General features: G+C 39.1%; 2 pseudogenes; one reads left to right on the top strand and one right to left on the bottom strand.

Annotated features, from left to right (window-relative positions):
- The first annotated feature begins 749 nt into the window (after positions 1 to 749).
- Positions 750 to 1,125, top strand: LOC116590928 (annotated as a pseudogene).
- Positions 1,126 to 14,783: 13,658 nt separating this feature from the next.
- LOC116590927 lies at positions 14,784 to 16,751 on the bottom strand (annotated as a pseudogene).
- Between the last annotated feature and the right edge of the window lie 5,684 nt (positions 16,752 to 22,435).

The raw sequence follows: 22,435 nt of genomic DNA, 5'->3' as shown, positions 1-22,435 counted from the left end.
CTAGTTCCAACCATGTGGTCTCAAATGGCAAGATTTCATTTCTTTTGATGGCTACATAGTATTCCATTGTGTATATATACCACATCTTCTTTATCCATTCATCTGTTGATGGACATCTAGGTTCTTTCCATAGTTTGGCTATTGTAGACATTGCTGCTATAAACATTAGGGTGCACATGCCCCTTCGGATCACTACGTTTGTATCTTTAGGGTAAATACCCAGTAGTGCAATTGCTGGGTCATAGGGTAGCTCTATTTTCAACATTTTGAGGAACCTCCATGCTGTTTTCCAGAGTGGTTGCACCAGCTTGCATTCCCACCAACAGTGTAGGAGGGCTCCCCTTGTGGGTATGTTCTTGTTTTGCTTAAACTCTGGATTTGCTGATTTGTCAGAAAATTTAATGGAAAGTTAAATGCTTAAACTGAACATCAAATTAACCTGGCTGGTTTTAAATAGTGCCCCCCCCCAAATAGAAATTACATGCTTACTCTAGAAAAAAATTTCATACATGTAAGACAGACAAAATAAAGGGTGCAAAGTACACTTCCCTTTTCATCTTTGAAAGGCATAGGAGAGCATGCTGGGAAGCGAGCAGGCACTGGAGCCAAACTATTTGGATTCACTTTGTGGTCTGGATACATATTAGCCATGAACATGAAGAATTTATTTCAACTCTTCCTGTAAAATAGGGATTGACAACTAGGGTTGGTTTCTACTTTTCTGGTGACAGCATCCATAGGCTTTCAGAATGGTGCAGCATTTGACATACCATTGAAGGCTGTCCTACAATACAGCCTCTAACAAAACTAGGCTGTCCCAAATCCCTGGTAATAGAATCGTTTATCTTTACGAAAGCTCCTAAATCCACATGTGGGATATACATAGGCTGACTTCAGGAAGGCCAATTCAGTGAGACCTGCAGTTTTTACTAGGTGGTCTAGAACGAGAAAACACATCAGCGGGGCCTGGAGTAGTTTCACGTGTGCAGAAGCAAGTGTGATTTACTTAGTGAGGAGCAGAAAATCATTGCAAAAGTGTCGAAAGCACAAAAACAGAGTTGGAAAGCTAAATTTAAAAATGAAGCTACTTGGAATAATAATAAATTCAAAGAGTGCAACTTTTGATTTCAGGGTTGTGAGTTCAAGCCCCGCATTGGGTGCAGAGAGAAATAAATCAATCTTAAAAAAACAAAAACCAAAAAACGGGTATAGTGAAGATTAAATGAATTAATGAATGCATCTAATAGAATTACAGCAGTGCTTAGCACATACTAGGTGCTCAGTAAATAATAATCTTTATGCATATGGATGTACATGGATAGACATAAAAGCAATTCCATTTTTCATATTATTCTGCAACCTGCATTTTACACAATAAATGTCACAATTTTCAATACTAGCCAATACACAAACTACCTACATGATTCAGTGAAGTGAATATATCAAAATATAACCATCTTATATTGGATCCTTATACCTATTTTTACAGATCTGTACTGGTATTTCTGTAGGAGTGATTCTTACAGTGGGAAAAGTCAAAGGGCATGTCCATTTATAATTCTGATATTATGTCTTTCATAAATGTTAATTTATGAGACTAATTGATAGTCTCACACATGGTTGACTTTTTAAACAATCCTTTTAAAGGATGCCTTCAGGTGGTATAAGGGTTCCTATGAAAGTCTTTCAAACATCAATGATTGACTGATACTAACAGATACTAAGTCTACTTTGCTACAGTTTGCAATAATTTGGCACTGTGTATATGTTGAATAAAAACATTTTCAAAATTCCATAGTTTTGGGGCGCCTGGGTGGCTCAGTGGGTTAAAGCCTCTGCCTTCGGCTCGGGTCATGATCGCAGGGTCCTGGGATCGAGCCCCGCATGGGGCTCTCTGCTCCACAGGGAGCCGGCTTCCTCCTCTCTCTCTCTGCCTGCCTCTCTGTCTACTGGTGATCTCTGTCTGTCAAATAAATAAATAAAATCTTAAAAAAAAAAAAAAAAAATTCCATAGTTTTAAGAAAAGTAAAACTGCATACTTAAGTTCTTCCTGAGTTGTAAACTTTGAGGGGCGCCTGGGTGGCTCAGTGGGTTAGGCCACAGCCTTCGGCTCAGGTCATGATCTCAGGGTCCTGGGATCGAATCCCACATGGGGCTCTCTGCTCAGCGGGGAGCCTGCTTCCTCCTCTCTCTCTCTCTCTCTTCCTGCCTCTCTGCCTACTTGTGATCTCTGTCAAATAAATAAATAAAATCTTAAAAAAAAAAAAATTACCTGAGTTGTAAACTTTTAAACTCCTGAGTTAACAGCAGAAACTATCCCCATTTTTGTAACCCTAACATCTAACACAGTACCTGGGAGTGGAGTATATTAGTGTTTGCTAAATGATTAGTCATAAATCACAGGAAGGAACTATTATTACATTAGTAATCATACTACAAAAACCACATAGCTTTTGTTCCTCTCTACTTGACAGGAGCCAATCCCAAGGAAGTTTGTAACATGTACTTTCTTACTTTAAACTTAAAAACTTTCCCCTGGGGCGCCTGGGTGGCTCAGTGGGTTAAAGCCTCTGCCTTCGGCTCAGGTCATGATCCCAGGGTCCTGGGGACCGAATCGGAGCCCGAATCGGGCTCTCTGCTCAGCGGGGAGCCTACTTCCTCCTCTCTCTCTGCCTGCCTCTCTGCCTACTTGTGATCTCTGTCAAATAAATAAATAAAATCTTAAAAAAAAAAAGATAGCTAATATTCAATACAAAGCATTTAAAATGGTTTATATATTTTAGATAGGAAGGATTCCCTGCAATAGCTTAAACATTATTATACTTAGCTATTTCCTTATCAAAAACTAAACATTTGGGGTGGCTCAGTTAAATGACTGCCTTCGGCTCAGGATGAAGCCCCATGTCAGGTTCCCTGCTGAATGGGCAGTTTTTCTCCCTCTGCCTCTCCACCAACTGTGCTCTCTCTCTCAAATAAAATCTTAAAAAAACTAAACATTTGCTCATACCTAGTATAAGGTTAGCTCTAAAGGCAGGGAATGAGGGATGCTGGGGTGGCTCAGTCGGTTGGGTGTCTGCCCTCGGCTCAGGCCATGGTACCAGGGTCCTGGGATCAAGCTCGCATCAGGCTCCCTCAGCGGAGTCTGCTTCTCCCTCTCTCTCTGCCTCTCCCTCTGCTTGTGCTCTCTCTCTCAAATGAATAAATAAGTATCTAAAAAAGTTAAAAAAAAAAAATAGGGCATGACCTAACCTTAAATGGAATGCCTCTTTGTTCACATGGATGCCACTTCCCTTGGTCTACAGCAGAGATTGCTACAACTTGGTATCAACACCCAGATCTTTAGTCTTTCCTAACATCTGGAGCCTACCTCCCCAGATCTCTGGTTTGGCTCCTCCCATCTCAATAATCTACTGCATTATTAGAAATTACCCATTCTATGGGGCGCCTGGGTGGCTCAGTGGGTTAAAGCCTCTGCCTTCGGCTCGGGTCGTGACCCCGGGGTCCTGGGATCGAGCCCCGCATTGGGCTCTCTGCTTCCTCCTCTCTCTCTGCCTGCTTCTCTGCCTGCTTGTGATCTCTGTCAAATAAATAAATAAAATCTTAAAAAAAAAAAAAAAAAAAAAAGAAATTACCCATTCTGATCAAGTCCTGCATAAGGCTCCCTGCTCAGCGGGGAGCCTGCTTCTCCCCCTGCTTATGCTCTCTCCCCATTCTCTGACGAATAAATAAAATCTTTTAAAAAATTAGTTTAAAAAAATTACCCATTCCAAGTAATGAGTAACACAGTGGTTTCAGTGCATTCTCAGCCCATGCTGCTTTATTGCCAAAATATATATACACACACACGCGCGCGCACACACATAGGTGCAGAGTTTCCAACTCGTATAGCAGTTTCCTTTTACATCAAAGAATAAAATTTCTGAAGTCCCAAGGATGCATAGATTAAAAAGCTGCCTTTTGTAATACTTTATAAACATTCAGTGAAATTCTTTTTAACATTGTATACCAATGGTGTAATGAAGAAAATACAGAACAGCAAGTAGAAATAGTGAGCAACTGTACTTGGAGGATGCTAAATAAAAGTATGTGAATGATACTGTAATATAGTAGGACTCTGTAAGTGACAGGTCATTTTAAGGTAAGTGCCAAGACTCTTACTGTTATTTAAGGACTGACCATAATGTATTGCCAGAATACCATTCTTATCTCTGGGAGGAAAACTGATGGCACGGCATACAATCAGCAAGGGAGAAAAAAAAACTTTTTGAATTGTCAGTAACTTTACGATATCTATTTTGATTTTAAAGGAGGTTTAGGCATAAAAGTTCCTAGAGAAATCTGTAATGTTTGGTTTTTTAACTATATGCTTTTGTGGAATAATGGGCACAGAGCTGAGAGAAACTCCTCCCTATATCTTTACTGGTTTTGTTGGTTGGCAGATATAAGTAAGTGACAAGAAGCAAATTTACAAATGGGAAATAATTATCTCACAGCCTATACTTAAGTGGACACTAAACACTGCAATGACCGTTTAAGTCTAATTCAGTTCTGAACTACTAGAAAGTTACCACTTACACTTCAATATTCCCAAAGGCATTTGGAGTGAAATCCCACAGCAAAGAGAACAGGTTAAAATGGCTTAAGAAAAATTATTTTTCAATCAGAGAACATGAAACCTGGGAGGGGCCTAGCATGAGTCATCTGATCTAACTCTGAATTATCTTCTGTTTATGCCATTCAGCTACGAATTCCATTTGTATATTATTTGTCGTGATCATTTGCACTTAACAGGGTTATTTTCAAAGTCAGGAATCTAATAAAAAATCTTAAGCTATCACAATAAATTGATCTATTTTCTTCATCAAGCAAGGAAATAAATGGCAAGGTTTTTCCTTTTTTCAAAAGTGGAAAAACCCGCAGTTTACCTGGCATCAGAAGCATTAGGCAACAAATTATGCAGTCTGAGCAAAAATATCATGGATAAACCCCTGGCTATAAAATTTTAAAAACAAAACATTTCTATAATACAGTAACAAAAGAAAATCCAAACCAAAGATTTGTTGGTATTTTTAGCACTGTTTCCACACAATGGAGTAGTCTCCTTTGCTGCAGGGAACCTTCATGGCTGGGCTGGTTGGTACCAGCAGCATCCTGAAGAGTCGGCTGGTTATCCGAAAATCCTGGAACATCTGAAATACGTGTGTATTGCTTCCATTCACTTCCAAGATATGAGTTTTAAGAGATCCAAACATAAGACACGTAAATTTTATCAGACAAAGCCCATACTTCATTATTTTATATATTCTACACTGCTAATTCCCTACTTTCATACTCTTTCTGAAACTCTGCACCTTTCTGATTAATATAGCCATAGCAGCTTATTTATTTAACATGCTTAGTTTGTGCCTTTGTTTTGCTTTTTAACATGCTTGGGGAATAAGGGAACCAGGCAAGAGGTTAGAGGGTGAGCACTGTCATGCTCTCTATTCCTGACAGTTTGAATGTCTTGTGGTTGCCCCTGTTTATCTTCTAGCTTCCATTTTCAATGGAAGTTAAGATAATCTTTAATTAGAAAATGAAAATAATCCAAACAGTAAATTCAGACTATTGGTTTAAGTCTCTATTGCTTCATTAATAAATGCATAAATATATCTACTAGTCACCACGTAACACTGGACATTTTCAACCATGCATTAGAAGAGCAGTATTCTAAAATCGGAGTTCTGGGCCTGCCACTATTGCTTGCACTTTTGTTCAGACCCAGTTTTAATAAACATGCAGAGAAGACCCCCTGATTCAGAGGAATTAGGGGCAATAACAAGGATTCATGCAAGTTTCAACTGAAAATGTGGGTTAAGAAAGTGATTGCTTAGAAATGCAGGCAGGGCAGATGCTCCACATCACAATGCTGCTTCAGAATAGAGTTACAGTCATGCACAAAAACGTTAAAATGAGGACCACTACTTAATTACAAAAAGCTTAATTGCAAATGCTGGCCCTTTTGGGTAGAGAATGATGTAAAAACTCTGGGAAAAGAAAGAGAATTGAGAGATGTACAGTCTTTTGGAGCAGTAAGTTTTCTTGGCCATTTATTGACAGCTATAGCATAGAAGAGCACAGGTTGTGTAAAGATGGTGAAGATGCTCTTACGCAGAATGATTTCTGAGTCACATTAATGAACTTTATCTGCACAGCCCCTGGGGAAAAGTAGTTTATGAACAGCAGAGCTGATATATGTAAACTCAAAATCAATGCCCTGAAATTTAGCATGGACTCCTGCTTTGAAAACTATCCGCCAAGGGATTCTTCCAAATAGGGTATGGTTAACAGCCAAGCAATGCTCTGAATAAACTAGAAGCAATTTGCTTGCACCAGCAGCACCATGAGAATGTAAACTCCTGGAGGCCAAGGGTCTCTTCATATTTTGCATATCACAGGTACACAAAAGAGTAAACATCAGACTACAACAACATTGAAAAGTAATAACCGCATAGAGACTACAAAAACTTGTAGCACATTTTAGCATTTACAAGTATTAACGTGGCTGTTAAGGGTAGTCTTTGTTTTAAGTAACTAAATTGTTGACATCACTATAATACACAGCGGTGTCCTCATGATCGTGCAGATGACTGAATATTGCTTGGTTATTCCAATGTCTCTAACACCAACTGATGGCGTAGGACATTTAAAGAGGAGCTATAATCAATTTAATATAATAGCCTTCTCCCTATCCTCTGGAGTTGCCTTAGAAGAATTAAATATTCAAGAGGCACTATTTTAAAAGATTCATTCTACTTTTAGTTTTTTCCCCTTGGAAAACAAGGGAACACAGACCTAATCTTTTCAGGCACCTTCAAGGTGCTAAATGGCCAAAATGAACACAAGGTAAAAGGGAGTAAGAAGTCAGCTTCCATTTTACTATTATATCCTGATGGGAGATGTGAGGTTCCTTGTATCAAAACACTAGTTTGCTGGGCTCTTATTAAAATAAAGAGTCACAGACCAAAATCCTCAGCACATGTATATCAGACAAGGTTTATAAAACCAACATGCTGTCTTTGGCTGTTTCGTTCAATCCTCTGCTTTACATCCTTAAATTCTAACTCCCTTAAACTAACCACAGGCATACAAGGAAAAGCCAGCTATCCAAGTTCTTGGTTTGTTTTTAACCCAAACACACACACACCACTCCCAAACTTTTCCATTCTTAAAATGCACCCAGAGAACTAAAGGAGAAAAGAAAAGGTGACAGAGCCCAAAGTAGGCTCTTCTATAAACGCCTGTTGCTGAAAAGTACACCATAAGCAAAATCCCCACTCGATGGCATCCACGGGGCTACATCAGTAGGAGTACATTTGTTTCCAGGTTAATTAACCACTAGAAAAATTTCATTCAATGGCTCTAACCCTCTGCTTTCGGAAACAAATAGGGTCTCTAACCTTTAGCTTAAACAGAAGTTGCTATTTCTCACACAATGATATATTCATATACATTCAGTTTTTAAAGTACCTTTTATATGTTCTTTGCCTAAAACATCATCTTTTGGTGCAACTCTGCTGGTCACAGAGCTTCACCAACTCAAGTAGTAATATTTATTTCTATTGTACAACATTGCTAATACAATTTGCTATACATGCAAAACTGTTATTGCTACTAAGATTCTACCTCTTGAAAATCATTATTCGTTTTATGGCTTTTATTTTTTATTTTTTTGCAACAGGAAATATCCTTTCCTATATACTGTGCTATTTTGCATTCATTATCTTTTCAGAGGTATTTTTCAAAATATTTAAATGCTTTTTTGGAAATGGATTCTCCCAGGCGCTGAACTACTAGAGCCAAGAGTACAACTACTTTAAGTACACTCTGATCTAAACCGGGGTCCCTGGATATCTGCTGCTACAGAGTCTACTTGCTTGAGCTACTTGTGTACTGGAGACACGTTAGTTTTGTGTCTCATCATGGTAACTATAGAATCTGTGTCAATAAATCCTGAACTCTCATAATACTGAGATTTAAAAATCACCTCAGAAAACTGCTCTTTCCAAGTTCTCAATGCAGCTTTTAGAGGTAGGAATTTCTTTTCCACAGAAAGCTATCTTGTGCTTTCGGGACAAAACAACTTTTATTTTTACAAGCAGGAAAAAGTGAAGGCTGTCTGAGGTGGCTTACTATAACCAAGCAAGAGAGACAGTTATTACATGATTATTACATGACAACCTGCTCAGGCTCCATCTAGCTACATTCCAATTCTTATGAAAAGGTCTGGAGTCCCATCAACACACAATTCAGGTTGTGAAACAGGAAAAGCCTGTGACAAATTAATGTAGGACACTGAACTACTGACCAGCGTTCTTCCAGAACAATTAGCATGCTGCAGACAGAAAATGTAAATGGTCTGCAGGTTAGAAAAGTACGTGACTAACACAGCATCTCAGTAACACATGCAAAATAAAAAATAATTTCTTGATGCAAAAGGAGTGGATTAAATAATAAATTTTACTTACAAGACACACCATGTGAAAACAGCGTAAGAACAATCTCCTCTCAAACTAAGAGAACAAAGCAGAATCATGAAATGGGGCCTCATTTTGATATGAGGTTTCATAAGACACGAAGGCAGCTGGTTTCCAGCTACCTCAGAGAAAGCTTCACTCTCCTCAGACATGGTATTTTACACTGTGATCCCACAGTTCTATTCATAAATGAGTCTTTTTGGCCTTAATCTCCTTTCCCCAGGGAGAATATCATGATTCTGCTATTTATGAATAAAAGAAAAGTCTCGATTTTCCACTCATTTTACACTATTGGTTATTATCAATAATTCATCCTGGAGTTTAAATTATTACTAGGCTCATGCACTAACCCCTAACATGGCACTATAATATGCTACCAAGCACTAATGCTTACAAAACTATACACATCTCAAAATGGAAGACATTGGTGATTTTGTTGTTCTTAAACAACTTGTAACATTTGTCCACAAGTATTAAAATATACATATATATATATTTCTATTGCACATATCCCGTTTTTAACTTTTTAAAAGAAAAACTGCCAGCTGACATGGATGAAGAAAGGGAAGTAAGTAGGCACAGCTACTGATGGAGGCGTAGTCCTGCCTAAAATTACAGCTTTTCCCATCAAGAAGGGAACAAAATAGCCCAAGGGGAAAATGTAGGAATATTAAGTAAACACTGGGCTAGTACAACTGGCATAGACCCATTTTGTTAGATGCTTTCTGGTGACAACCACTAAAAATGCAAAAGAACTTGAATGAGAGCATTTAACAGTGGTTTTAGCTGTGAAATAAAAAATACAAAGCAACTGGAGAAGATGAGTCTGATATATACTCAAACAAATGGAACAGAGATGGTTTCACTGGAGCTGACAGTATAAAGTCCCTATCCCCTGCCAAATGATCTTACCCAAAACACTGCAAAAAGGACATGGGGAAGATGGATAACAGGAAACTAAAGATATAAATTCTCAACATACCAATGGGACTCATGTATGGAGGTTCCTTTCTGTCTTTAAGAACTCCAAAATAGTCAAAGCAAGTATCAAGAAGTTGACTGAGAAGTTACTTAGAGAAAAGTTACCTTTATCCAAAGTTATTTCTATGCTGTACCACTCAGTATTTGCCCTCAAAGGAAATTTTATCTATATTATGTAATTATTTTTACTAAAAAGCTTTCTTATGCCAATTCATACAGGTTGACCAATTTAATCACTAAAAGTACTCAATAATTAGCACTTTTGGCCATTTCTGTCACTGCTAAATTTTTTAGGGTAAATTTGCCCTAAGTTTTTAGTATCACAGCATGAGTGACCCTAGGCAAATTCCCTAAATCACAGATTATGACCTAAGGCAATTTGTTCTTAATTGTATCTAAGAAGTTTCAAATTTTTTCTCACAAAGACTCAGTTTTCTTCTTATGTAAAGAGCTGACAATTCATACAGTGGTCTTCTGTTGATATGGAAGCAATAGCTTTACATTACAGTCTGTTCATCACATGGTGTAAGCTTTACAGAGAAGAGGAAGATCCGTATTTTTATTGAACTATTTTTCTTGTTTGAGGTGTTTTCCAGACCCTGAATTTCTTCTAAATCAACCACGAATTTGGGAACATTGCTACTGAAGTCCATTCTCTGATGAGTAAGTTCAGTTCCAACTGGGCAATATTACCTGAGTCCCAGTCTTTACAGCCTAACATTACATCTCACCTAAAAAAATAAACCAAACATCTGAGTACCCATCTTGGGTCAAAGGAACAAAGTTATTTATGTTTTTAGAAAACAGGAGCTACAGAATGTAAGATGCCATAAAGTCAGATGGAGCTGCATAAGGCATTTTTGCTGCTTTTTTCTCAGGAGAAAGGAATTCTCTGGGTATGTTTTTGTTCCCCATTCCTCCATGCCCAAAGTTGAAGGCAGGTCATAATAGAGAATCCACCATATTTTCTGAACAGAAAAACCACTTAAGCCACACTTGTTCCTGCTTAGCAGCATGTTTCCATGTCTCAAGTGCTATGTAAGAATCCACAAAAAAGAATGGAGTAATTTGCAATATAGGAGTCTCTCATCTGAGGGAGGTGAACAGGGTTCCATCACTGGACTTGAAGCTGTTTTGTTTCCTTTTCCGAACTTTCAGTAAACTCAACCATGCATTCACTCGGTTAGCAAATGTACAATGTGGTCCTTCCTTAGAAAAGTGAAAAATCATTTAAAAATATGAAATGTCCAAAGACTTCTCAAGACAGAAACCAGCAACAGCTTCCTTCTCTAGGAGAAAAATCCCGCTTCTCGTCCAAAATGTAGATTTGCACATATAAACGTATATTTGACAGACTCTGTTAACCTTGAATCATTTTGTCTTTATGCTTCTTTATCACATCAAAGGTTTTATTGCAAAATTGGGCTTTTGTTCTTTTCCAGCAAATGTACTTCAAAGGATGAGTCATGATTTAGATATTTAATATTTGTAGTTTTGAAGCATCTCTTTCATTTCATATTAGAACACATATTTGGAATGTACTCCTTGCAGATTTGACTGTGCTTATGACAGTGGCCGAAAATGGAAGACATTAAAAAAAAAAAAAAAAAAAAACCCAACCAACAACAAAAAACCCATGAAACCATCCATACTTGCTCTGTATTTAGTCTTCCTGTTTGGAACAAAAGGTAAAGTATTAACATACACCAACATCTAAGCACCTGTTTCAAATTAAGCATCAGTTTCAGCTTCCAAAATAATTTCTTTGTAATTAAGCAAAAAGCAGAACATGTACATCAGTTGCTTCTTTCTTTCTGGAGAACTTGGCAAGAGAACTGCATCCTAGGAGCCTCTCAATGTTGAATCTGAGAAAAGGAACAACAAAAAAAAGCAGCCTTTTCCAATCCAAACCATGGAGGTAAAACATGTAGAGAAGAGATATCCACATTTCAAGAATAGGACAAGTGGCTGGATAAAACGACTACCTACTCCAGGAGACAAGACAGAATACCTGGAAATAAAAAATAAATTAAAAACAGGGAGGTTAAGACAAGTACTTCTGCATGAGCTCACTTTTAAAGATGATATTTAAAAACACATAGAAAGGAAAGATATTTTAAATATATTTTAGATACACACTCCCTAAAAGAAAATGTCCTTGGGCACCTGGGTGGCTCAGTGGGTTAAGCCGCTGCCTTTGGCTCAGGTCATGATCTCGGGGTCCTGGGATCGATGTATGTGTCCCACATCGGGCTCTCTGCTCAGCAGGGAGCCTGCTTCCCTCTCTCTCTCTCTCTCTCTGCCTGCCTCTCCATCTACTTGTGATTTCTCTCTGTCAAATAAATAAATAAAATCTTTAAAAAAAAAAAAAAAAAAGAAAATGTCCAATCATAACACCAAATTCAGTACTGTCATCAGAAAAGCAGCAACAGTCAGAAAAAATATATAAGCACAATACAAAAAAGTTAGATTTATGTAAAAACTTGTATTATAAAATGAGAGATACACATGTCCAAGGGTTCCGGGGTGGCTCAGTCAGTCAGGGCATCTGACTCAATTTCAGATCCAGTCATGATCTCAGGGTTGTGAGATAGAGCCCTATGTCGGGCTCAGCACTGATTCGGCTTGAAATTATCTCTCCCTCTGCCCCTCAACATGCTCACATGCACTCTCTCTCTCAAATGTATAAATCTTTAAAAAAAGAATATCACAAAGCTGCAGTAATCAAAACAGGCACAAAAAAGACACATAGGTCAACAGAACAGAATAGAAAATCCAGAAATAAACCCACAATTATACAGTCAATTAATCTTCAACAAAGCAGGAAAGACTTTCCAATGAGAAAAAGATAGTCTCTTCAATAAATGGTGTCGGGAAAACAGGATAGCTACATGCAAAAGAATGAAACTGGACAACCTGCTTACACTGTAAACAAAAGTAAACTCAAATGTATTAAAGACCTAAATATGAGAACCGAAACCATAAAAATCCTAGAAGAGATCACAGGCAGTAATGTCTCTGACATCAGCCACAGTAACATTTTTCTAGATAGGTCTCTTACAGCAAGGGAAATAAAAGCAGAAATAAATTATTGGGACTATACTATACAAAAAGCTTCTGTACAGCGAAGGAAACAACCAACAAAACTAAAAGGCAACCTACTGAATGGGAGAATATATTTACAAATGACATACCCATAAAGGGTTAGTACCCAAAATACATAAAGAACTGATACAGCTCAACACCAAAAAACCCCAAAATCCAATTAAAAAATGGGCAGAAGACATGAACAGACATTTCTCCAAAGATGACATATAGATGGCAAAAAGACACATGAAAAGATGCTCAACATCACTCATAATCAGGGAAATAAAAATCAAAACTACAATGAGGTATCACTTCACATCTGTCAGAATGACCAAAAAAAAATGTAAGAAACAGGTGTTGGCAAGGATTTGGAGAAAAAAGGAACCTTCTTGCACCGTCGGTAGGAATGCAAACTGGTACAGCCTTTGTGGAAAACAGTATGGAGGTTCCTCAAAAGTTAAAAATGAAACTACCCTGTAATCCAGTAATTGCACTACTAGATATCTACCCATAAAATACAAAAACACTAATTCAAAGGGACATATGCACCCCTATGTTTATAGCACAGCAACATTATATACAATAGCCCAATTAGGAAGCAGCCTAAGTGTTCACTGATAGAAGAATGGATAAAGATATGGTATATATATACCCACAATGGAATATTATTCAGCCATAAGCTGAATGAAAGTCAAAAGGCCAAAAAGCTGAACATGCCAAAAAGAATGAAATCTTGCCATCTGCAACATGGATGGAGCTCAAGAGTATAATGTAAGGGCGCCTGGGTGGCTCAGTGGGTTAAGCCTCTGCCTTCGGCTCAGGTCATGATCTCAGGGTCCTGGGATTGAGTCCTGTATCGGGCTCTCTGCTCGGCAGGAAGCCTGCTTCCCTCTCTCTCTCCCCCTGTTTGCCTGTCTGCCTACTTGTGATTTCGCTCTGTCAAAAAAAAAAAAAAAAAGAGTATAATGTTAAGTGAAATAAATCAGAGAAAGACAAATACATTATGATTTCACTCATATGTGAAATTTAAGAAACAAAAAGATGAGCAAAGGAAAAAGAGAAACCAAGAAGCAGACTCTTAACTACAGAGAACAAACTGATGCCTACCAGAGGAGAAGTGGGTGGCAGGATGGGTAAAATAAGTGATGGGGATTAAAGAGGATAATGGTGATAAGCACCTGGTAATGTATGGAACTGCTGAATCACTGTACTGTATATCTAAAACTAATATAACACTATGTAAACTATACCTGAATTAAAGTAAAGGCAAATGTAAACTAATTCAGAATCAAACCAGGAGGAAGAGAATCACAGAATTTGCACTTGTTGCAAAAGCAACAGAAGTTAGAGTAAAAAAATAGAGAAGATCCACAGAAGGGCCTTTAGAAACACCATGGGCAATAGAGCCGTTTCATTACAGAACCTTACTTAGGCCAATTCAAAGCTTGCACCAGCCATTAGACTGTTCTGCAACTCAATTATTATTATTATTATTTTAGGATTTTATTTATTTGAGAGAGGGAGAGCAAGAGAGCACAAGCAGGGGGAGCAGCAGAGGGAGAGGGAGAAGCAGGCTCCCTGCTGAGGAGGATCCTGAAATCATGACCTGAGCAGAAAGTAGCTGCTTAGCGGACTGAGCCACCCAGGTATCCCCTGCAGTTCAATTCTAAGGGCAAGATAACTCGCAGTAATGTTGAGGGGGAAAGAAGATACACACTAGTTCCTTCCAGGAGGAAATATGCTAAAAGAATTCTATGTAAACCAAATAAACATGAAAGAGCACCTTTTCCTAAAAGGGAACCTTTTTAGACTATCTTACAAACAAATTCCTTCAACAATACCTACAAATAAAAATGTATACATTCATCATAATATAAACCCCACCTTCCCCCCAATCTATATCTTCATATTAGGCAATAATGCTAGAATATCATATGCCTGTTTTCTCTTCAAAAGGCCTAATTTCAGGCGCCTGGGTGACTAAGTCGGTTAAGCGTCTGCCTTTGGCTCAGCTCATGATCCCAGGGGGCTGGGATCAAGTCCTACTTTGGGCTCCCTGCTAAGTGGGGAGACCGTGTCTCCCTCTCTCAAATAAATAAAATCTTAAGAAAAAAAAAAAAACAAACCCCACAACCCAAATAACCAGTTTCACATTCACTCAGTCACCATTCATTATTTTTTTTTTTAAACTTACATCTGCTTAGTTTTTTATTAAGTTAAGTATAAAGGCCCAGTTAATCAACTCATTAGATTGGTCAAGGCAAGACACTTGAACTACATAACAGTATTTAAAAAGCAGTTGGTCTTTTAGTAATTCTCTGGTAATCACACACGCACACATGCACATACACACAAACTGGTAGAGTACTCTGGATATAGGATTTCCCCCCATAATCTCATATAATGCACTGTTCACAATCTGCAGTATTTTGAAAACTATAAATTGGAAATGACCAAATTAAAGATGCCTGATATACTCTTATAAAGTATTTGGGAACTTCAGCTGTATTCCCAAAAAGATCAATTTTAAACTATAAAAAGGGAAAATTCATATAAAATTACAACAGATTTAACAGACATCTTTGAAAAGAAAGTCAAATTGTAACTCCATTTTCTACTTTTCCAAATATGACTAAGGAAAAAACGGTACAAGTGGCAATGTCTACATTTTTTAAAAACTGTTAACTGAGTGGATTTGGGAAAGAAAAAAAAGCTATACAGTATTATTGCACTCCACGAATGCGCAGAATTCCAAAATGTGCCAGCACTGAAAAACTGTCTTGCATTGAGGTTTTTCAAGAGGTACAACGAGCCTGCCAAAAAAGCATCTGGTCTGTACTAACAGCTTGCTGTCTTCAGTACAGGCCTTCATAATGTCAGTCACGCTGCTCTTGCAAAAAATCCCTTAACATAAAAGAGTTTTCAGTGCTGATAGGTGGGGCTATGATCTAAGATATGGGATTGAATCCATATGCACATTAAGTTTCATTTAATTGTCCAGAATTTGAACAAGCTCTTGCATGGATGGGAGGTGACCAGATTCCAGCTTAGACCACACAGGCACATCATTCAAAGTTATCTCAAATGCACCTGTTGACATACACTGGTTCTCAATCATGTTGCCCAAGAAGAAAACCATCATACATGCATAGACCTTATTTTCTTGGCCCCACTGCCAGATGCTAGGAGCTTGCATGCCAAAGAAAGCAAAAGGATCCTTGCCAACAATTATTAAACCTATTAATACTAGTTTGAAGACTGACAGGAAAGATGCTATGTGTCTATATATGGGTTGAGGGAGGTAATTTTCTCCTTCAATGCGGATGTCTGGGTACCGCTGGCTTATAACCCGCATGTACTCCTCAAACACCCGCCTATAACCTCAGGAAACACAAATCTGGAACTTCAGCAGCGGCCCCGTGGCGTACTGCATCTTTAATCTTTTCTAGGCATGCCGCCCAGGTTGGCCGAGGCATCGCTCCGGATCACCGCTGCCGCCACCACCAGGAGAACTAGCAGAAACCTCATCTTAAGCGAGCCAGCCACTTCGGCCGCGCTCAAACGGAGACTCAGTCATCATTCAATTTTAACTCTAAACACAAATATGGGTCATCAACTGTAGAACCTACTGAAAAGTGAATGAATAGTAGTAGCTTAGTACGAAAGCCATAGTTCTGACCTCGACCTACAATTCTCCCTAAGATCTACACCACCTTCCACCATATCTCTTTTGACCCCAACTCTATCTCTATCTCCTCTTCCAACATGTGCTCTAACCACACTGGACTCCTTGCTCTTCCTAGAATGTCAGGCATTCTCCAACCTCATAACCTTGGAATTAATACTCCCTTTGTGAGGACCCTTCACCAGGTATCCACATAGCTAGTTCCCTCAAGTCTTAACTTAAATGTCATTTTCTCAGTAAAGCCTACCCTGAGCACTGTTTAAGATTATACTGTCCCTCAGTCCCACCCACAGACATACTTCTACCATTCCCCTTTACCCTATCTACTTTTTCTTTTATCCATGGCATGTAACACTAACTAACCTACTTCATAAGGTATTTGTTATGTTTCTCATTTACTGTGTTACCTAAAATATAAGCTCCTGGGGTGCGTGGCTGGCAAGGTCAGTGAAGCATGCAACTCTTGATCTCAGGGTTATGAGTCTGAGCATCATGCTGGGTGTAGAGATCACTTAAAAATAAAATCTTTGGGGCACCTGGGTGGCTCAGTGGTTTAAGCCTCTGCCTTCGGTTCAGGTCATGATCTCAGGGTCCTGGGATCGAGCCCCGCATCGGGCTCTCTGCCCGGCGGGGAGCCTGCTTCCCCCTCTCTCTCTGCCTGCCTCTCTGCCTACTTGTGCTCTCTCTCTGTCTATCAAATAAATAAATAAAAAATCTTAAAAAAAAAAAATAATAAAAATAAAATCTTTAATAAATAATGTAACTTAATATAACGGAACATAACATGTAACATAACATGTAAGTGTCATCCAGAAGGAAACTGTTTTGTTCACCAATGAATCCCAAGCACCCAGACTAGCATGTGACCCATGTAACTACTTGATAAAAATTTGTTGAATAAATGAATGAAGAGCAGGGCTGTTAAATACATTTAGCCAACAAGAGTTAAAATGTAAATAGGTTCTGAAGTTAAGTGATGAAACCAAAACTATACACACTGATCTACAAAATCTTCAAATATATCCTTATAAAGTTGATGACTTACATACAGCACTTTTGGGTCTTTGAGGTCACTTGTTTAGTGCTGTTGATTATACAAATAAAGTAACTTTGTATTAGAAAATCTAACTTAGGGGCGCCTGGGTGGCTCAGTGGGTTAAAGCCTCTGCCTTCGGCTCCGGTCATGATCTCAGGGTCCTGGGATCGAGCCCCGCATTGGGCTCTCTGCTCAGCAGGGAACCGGCTTCCTCCTCTCTCTCTGCCTGCTTGTGATCTGTCAAATAAATAAATAAAATCTTTAAAAAAAAAGAAAGAAAGAAAGAAAATCTAACTTACTGGGAGGAAAAAAAGGGAAAACAGAATTTTTATTTATTTTTAATTTTTTTAATAAATTTTTTAAAAGATTTTATTTATTTATTTGACAGACAGAGATCACAAGTAGGCAGAGAGGCAGGCAGAGAGAGAGGAGGAAGCAGGCTTCCCGCTGAGCAGAGAGCCCGATGCGGGGCTCGATCCCAGGATCCTGAGACCATGACCCGAGCCGAAGGCAGAGGCTTTAACCACTGAGCCAGACAGGCGCCTGAAAACAGAATTTTTAATGTACAGTTGAGGCTAACCAGACCTGCCTCAAACGACTCTGGGTATAGTCAGCTTCCAAGACGGGCCCCAGTTCTTGTTGAGTTGCATGCTCTATGGACTGAGACAGCCAGGAACCCCATGACTGCCCTCACATTAGAAGACAGCCACCCTTAGAAGGATGCCCAGGCCTCCTGGTAATCACATCCTCCTGTAGTCTCCTCTAACAATGAATCAGGGTATGATAAAGAATGTGACTGGCCTTTGTCCTGGGAGAGAAACTCGAAATCCTTGGAATTTACAGTAAATGAGCCAGCAGAAATTAAACAAGAGTCCTAAACAATTAATGGGTCAAAGAGAAAAATGACAACGGGAATTAGAAAATACCTTGAGATAAATGAAAACAACACAACAAACCAAAAGTTATGGGATGCAGCAAAGCAGTGCTAAGAGGGAAATTTATAGCTAAAAATGCTTAAAATAAAAAAGATCTCAAATCAGCAACCTAACTTTACACCTTAAGGAACTAGAGAAAGAATAAACTAAACCCAAAGCTAGCCAGAACAAAGGAAAAAGTAAGTATCAGGTATCAGAGCAGAACCAAAAAAAGAGAGAAAACCAATGAAACCAAAATTCAGTTCTACCAGGGTTGTGAGAACCCCTAAATTTGCAGCCAGTTGATCAGAAGTGCAGGAGGCCTGGGAATCCTCCGAAGTGTGGCTGTCTTCTAAAGTGAGGGCAATCTTGGGGATCCTGGCTGTCTCAGTCCATAGAGCATGCGACTCTTTTTTTTTTTTTTTTTTTTTTAAGATTATTTATTTATTTATTTGACAGAGAGATCACAAGTAGGCAGAGAGGCAGGCAGAGCGAGAGAGAGGAGGAAGCAGACTCCCTGCCGAGCAGAGAGCCCGACGCGGGACTCGATCCCAGGACCCTGAGATCATGACCTGAGCCGAAGGCAGCGGCTTAACCCACTGAGCCACCCAGGCGCCCTCTTTTTTTTTTTTTTAAGATTTTTTTTTTTTTTTTTATCAGAGAGAAAGAGGGGGAGAGAGCGAGCACAGGCAGACAGAATGGCTCCTTTCTTTCTTTCTTTATTTTAAAGATATTTATTTATTTATTTATTTGACAGAGAGAGAGAGAGAGATCACAAGTAGGCAGAGAGTGAGAGAGAGGGAAGCAGGCTCCCTGCTGAGCAGAGAGCCCCATGCGGGGCTCGATCCCAGGATGCTGGGATCATGACCTGAGCTGAAGGCAGAGGCTTAACCCACTGAGCCCCCCAGGCGCCCCTAATTACTCCTTTCTTAAAAAATAAAAATTCTCCTTACTTTGCTATGCAAATCCAGAACACATTTTATAAAACACAATGGATATCCTTATCATTCCAGTTAAGTTTTTAAGTGTTTCATTAAAATAGTGCTGGGCCTGTTGGAGTTTCTGCCCCCAGATATGGATAACTCTACTAATGTAAAATCACTGCCTGAGCAAAAATGTAACTTCTCAGTCATTCAACATTTACTGAGTGCTTCCTTTCTTTGAAAATTTTAAAATTATTTACTTGAACAGGTATAAAGCACATAAAAAGAAAAGGTACAATAGGATATACAATGTTTCTTCCATATCCTTTATTTATTTACTTTTATTTCAATTAAATTAGCCAACATATAGTACATCATTAGTTTAAGATGTAGAGTCCAATAATTCATTAGTTGCATATAACACCCAGTGCTCATCACATCACCTGCGCTCCTTACTGCCTATCACCCAATTCCATATCCTTTTAGATATTCAATGGCTATATAACAGCTGTGTAAGTAGATTTATTTTCTCCCTACAAACGAAAGTATACTATACACTATGTTCTACACCTTGCTTTTCCCTTTATTTATTATATTAGTGATCATTCTGTATCAGAATTAAAGCTACCTTAAAAAAAAAAAGATTTTATTTATTTATTTGAGAGACAGCAAGCGAGAAAGTGTGAGTAGGAAGAGAGGCATAGGGGGAGAGAGAAGCAGACTCCCCACTGAGAAGGGATCCAAACGTGGGCTCAATTCCAGGACTCTGGGATCATGACCTGAGCCGCTTAACCGACTCAGTGACCCAGGTGTTCCAAAGATACCCTTTAAATACAGAAGTACCTAAATTTATTCACAACAGTTCCCTGCAGATACATACTTAGATTGTTACCAATACTGTGCTATACCAATGTCAAGTTTCTATTACTATCTACCTGGATTATTTATTTTTTTAAAAGATTTATTTATTTGAGAGAGTGTGCGTGTAACATGACACACACTAGGAGGAGGAAGAGAGAGAATCTCAGTCATCACAATGCCCAATGTGGGGCTCAATCTCAGGACCCTGAGATCAGGACCTGAGCCAAGACTGAAACCAAGAGTTAGACACTTAACCAACTGCACCACCTAGAGGCCCTCTATCTACGTGGATTTAATTAAGGTTCTAAATTCAAGTAACAAAGCCTCTGTTCTAAAGGCATACTGATAAAGACTCTAGCACCTGAATTTGTCCCAGCAGTTTTTTTTTCTTTTATTCCTTTTCTTTATTCCTTTCCTTTTCTATATCATAATACAGATCTTCCTTATGATCTGAAAAACCCATCCTAAATTGAAAATATCCTAAGCCAAAAATGGGTTTAATACAACTAACTTAGGGGTGCCTGGGTGGCTCAGTTGGTGAAGTGTCTGCCTTCAGCTCAGGTCATGATCCCAGGGTCTTGGGATCAAGTCCCACATCAGGCTTTCTACTTAGCAGGGAAGTCTGCTGCTTCTTCTGCCTGTCACTCCCTCTGCTTGTTCTCACTCTCTCTGCTTGTTCTCTCTCTCTGACAAATAAATAAATAAAATAAAATAAAATAAAAATTCACCTTACAAACCTCATAGCTTATACCTTAAATGTGTTAGAATACTACATTAGCCTACAGTTGAGCAAAATAATCTAATCCAAAGCCTATTTTATAATAAATTTTTGAATATCTCATATAGTTTATTGAATATTGTACTGAAAGTAAGAAAACAGCTGTATGTGTACTGACTGTTTATCCTCGTGGATCACATGGCTGACTTACAGCTGTGGCTTGCTTCCAGTGTCCAGCACCACAAAAGCATCACACCAGGGGCGCCTGGGTGGCTCAGTGGGTTAAGCCACTGCCTTCAGCTCAGGTCATGATCTCAGGGTCCTGGGATCGAGTCCCGCAACGGGCTCTCTGTTCAGCGGGGAGCCTGCTTCCTCCTCTCTCTCTCTGCCTGCCTCTCTGCCTACTTGTGATCTCTCTCTGTCAAATAAATAAATAAAATCTTAAAAAAAAAAAAAAAAAGCATCACACCACATACTGCTATCCAGGGAAAAGATGAAACTTTAAAAGCTGAAATATGGGGCGCCTGGGTGGCTCAGTGGGTTAAGCCTCTTTCTTCAGCTCAGGTCATGATCTCGGGGTTCTGGGATCAAGTCCTTCGTCAGGCTCTCTGCTCCGTGGGGAGCCTGCTTCCTTCGCTCTCTCTCTGTCTGCCTCTCTGCTTACTTGTGATCTCTCTCTCTCTGTCAAATTAATAAATAAAATCTTTTAAAAAATTAAAAAAAAAAAACCGAAATATGGTTTCTGCTGAATGTGTACTGCTTTCGCAGCATTGGAAAGGCAAAAAATCATTAAGGCAGGGGCGCCTGGGTGGCTCAGTGGGTTAGACCTCTGCCTTTGGCCCAGGTCATGGTCCTGGGATCAAGCGCCACATTGGGCTCTCTGCTTAGCAGGGAGTCTGCTTCCCTCCCCCACTCTCTGCTTGCATCTCTGCCTGCTTGTGATCTCTGTCTGTCAAATAAATAAATAAAATCTTAAAAAAATAAAATTATTAAGGCAAACCATCATTAATCAGGGACTGTCTGTATAGATGGAAATTTTTACTTACCTTTTCTTAAAATTTGTTTTTTTTTTTTTTTATTTTTTAAAGATTTTATTTATTTATTTGAGAGAGAGAGAGACAGTGAGAGAGAGCATGAGCGAGGAGAAGGTCAGAGAGAGAAGCAGACTCCCCACGGAACTGGGAGCCCGATGTGGGATTCGATCCTGGGACTCCGGGATCATGACCTGAGCCGAAGGCAGTCGTCCAATCAACTGAGCCACCCAGGCATCCCTTAAAATTTGTCTTTATTGTGTTAAAATACACATAATATAAAATTTATCATCTTCACCCTTTTTAAGTGTTCAGTTCAGTCGTATTAAGTTCATTCATACTGTTGTGCAAGTATCACCGCCTTCTACCTCCAGAACTTTTTTCATTTGCAGAACTGAAACTCTGCCCCCATTAAATAGTAACTCCCAATATCCCCCTCCTGAAGCCCCTAGTAATCACCATCCTACTTTTTGTCTCTATGATATTGACTATTCTTTTTTTTTTAAAGATTTTATTTATTTATTTCACACAGAAAGAGATCACAAGTAGGCAGAGCAGAAGGCAGAGAGAGAGGGGGAAGCATGCTCCCCGCTGAGCAGAGAGCCTGATGTGGGGCTCAATCCCAGGACCCTGAACCACGACCTGAGCCAAAGGCAGAGCCTTAACCCACTGAGCCACCCAGG

Source organism: Mustela erminea, chromosome 5, assembly GCF_009829155.1.
Source record: "Mustela erminea isolate mMusErm1 chromosome 5, mMusErm1.Pri, whole genome shotgun sequence".
In the NCBI taxonomy this organism is placed as follows: Eukaryota; Metazoa; Chordata; class Mammalia; order Carnivora; family Mustelidae; genus Mustela; species Mustela erminea.
The sequence above is the reverse complement of the archived record's forward strand: the minus strand, read 5'-3'. Positions and strand labels throughout refer to the sequence as shown.